Source organism: Cervus elaphus, chromosome 1 (genome assembly GCF_910594005.1).
Source record: "Cervus elaphus chromosome 1, mCerEla1.1, whole genome shotgun sequence".
NCBI classification, from domain to species: domain Eukaryota; kingdom Metazoa; phylum Chordata; class Mammalia; order Artiodactyla; family Cervidae; genus Cervus; species Cervus elaphus.
In genome coordinates, this window is record NC_057815.1 from 98,546,055 (window position 1) to 98,548,609 (window position 2,555).

The window sequence follows — 2,555 nt, forward strand, 5'->3', positions numbered from 1 at the left end:
GAAACCAAAATACTCGACAATAGTATGAAGGCTGAAATAGAGATAGAGTGAGGTAGTCTAAGGTCTCTGCATTGTCTGGGCAGATACTAAAGTATCAATCACCATTATGCTTCAGCATTTAAGAAATTTTTATTAAAGGAGTAAATGAAATGCATATATGCAACATCCAAAACAAAAACCAGAGAGACCTATTGGGATTTGGATAAATTGAGAGGTTGGGGAACCATTAGAGTAACTATGATTCTGGAAATGTCAGATATTATAACAAATCATCCACTTTAACATGTATGCCAGGAAGGGAAACTGATAACTTCATCCCAGCTTGTGTCTTTTACATGTGACTAGTTGCCATTTTGTGTCTGTTCCAGTTGAAGTATGCCATAAGGATGAACATGAGCAGTTTTCTCCTTGCAGTGGTTGGTCTAATTCTAATTGGATTTGAAATTATACTCTTTTTACTTAAAAGAGACATGATTTTTTGGCAAGAAGTAAGTACATGTTATCTATATTTTTTTTTCTTTTATAATTAGCAACTTTAAATTTGAAAATAAACTGAGAGAGTTTTGGTGCTGCCCTAATGTGGAAGTGATAGATTCATGCACATTTGGCATGGCCACAAACAGTGGCTCCAAATGACTGAGCAGATCCTGGAGCCTACAACAGCCGAAACTGCAAGGCCTCAGCAAAATAATGCAAGGCATCACATAAAATAACTAACACAACATGTAATAAATGTATAATATATATATCCTATACATATGTTGTTGTTGTTCTGTTGCTAAAGTCATACCCGACTCTGTGCAACTCCATGGACTGCAGCACGCCAGGCCTCCCTGTCCATCACCAACTCCCGGAGTTTGCTCAAATTCATGTCCATTGAGTCGGTGATGCCATCCAACCTTCTCATCCTCTGTCATCCACTTCTCCTCCTGGTGTTAATCTTTCCCAGCATCAGGCTCTTTTCCAATGAGTCAGTTCTTCTCATTAGGAGGCCAAAGTATTGGAGTTTCAACTTCAGCATCAGTTGTTCCAATGAATATTCAGGACTGATTTCCTTTAGGATTGACGGTTTGGACCTCCTTACAGTTCAAGGGACCCTCAAGAGTCTTCTCCAACACCACATTTCAAAAGCGTCAGTTCTTCAGCACTCAGCCTTCTTTATGGTCCAACTCTCACATCCATACATGACCACTGGAAAAACCATAGCCTTGACCAGACGGACCTTTGTTAGCAAAGTAATGTCTCTGGTTTTTAGCACACTGTCTAGGTTTGTCGTAGCTTTTCTTGCAAGGAGCATATGTGTTTAATTTCATGGCTGCAGTCACTGTCCACAATGATTTTGGAGCCCAAGAAAATGAAATTTGACACTGTTTCCACTTTTTTCCCATCAATTTGCCATGAAGTGATGGGACTGGATGCCATGATCTTAGTTGTTTGAATGTTGAGTTTTAAGCCAGCTTTTTCACTCTCCTCTTTCACCCTCATCAAGAGGCTCTTTAGTTCCTCTTCATTTTCTGCCTAAAAAGTGGTAAAGTGATATCATCTGCATATCTGAGGTTATTGATATTTCACCCAGCAATCTTGATTCCAGATTGTGAGTCATCCAGCCCAACATTTCTTGTGATGTATTCTGCATATAAGTTAAATAAGCAAGGTGACAATATACAGCTTTGACATACTCCTTTACCAATTTGGAACCAGTCTGTTGTTCCATGTCCAGTTCTAACTATTGCTTTTTGTCACGTATACAGGTTCCTCAAGGGCAGGTAAGGTGGTCTGGTATTTCCATCTCTTCAAGAATATTCCACAATTCGTTGTGTTCCACATGGTCAAAGGCTTTAGCGTAGTTAATGAGGCAGAAGTAGATGGTTTTTTTGGAATTCGCTTGTATGGAGGTTCATGACATTGTACAGGAGGCGGGGATCAAGACCATCCCCAAGAAAAAGAAATGCAAAAAGGCAAAATGGTTGTCTGAGGAGGTCTTACAAATAGCTGGGAAAAGAAGAGAAGTGAAAGGCAAAGGAGAAAAGGAAAGATATTCCCATTTGAATGCAGAGTTCCAAAGAATAGCAAGGAGAGGTAAGAAAGCCTTCCTCAGCAATCAATGCAAAGAAATAGAGGAAAACTAAAGATTGGGAAAGACTAGAGATCTCTTCAAGAAAATTAGATACTAAGGGAATATTTCATGCAAAGATGGGCACAATAAAGGACAGAAATGGTATGGACCAAACAGAAGCAGAAGAGATTAAGAAGAGGTGGCAAGAATACACAGAAGAACGGTACAAAAAAGAACTTCATGATCCAAATAATCACGATGGTGTGATCACCAGCCTAGAGCCAGATGTCCTGGAATGCAAAGTCAAGTGGGCCTTAAGAAGCGTCAATACGAACAAAGCTAGTGGACATGATGGAATTCCAGTTGAGCTATTTCAAATCCTAAAAGGTGATGCTGTGAAACTGCTGCACTCAATATGCCAGCAAATTTGGAAAACTCAGCAGTGGCCACAGGACTGGAAAAAGTCAGTTTTCATTCCAATCCCAAAGAAAGGCAATCC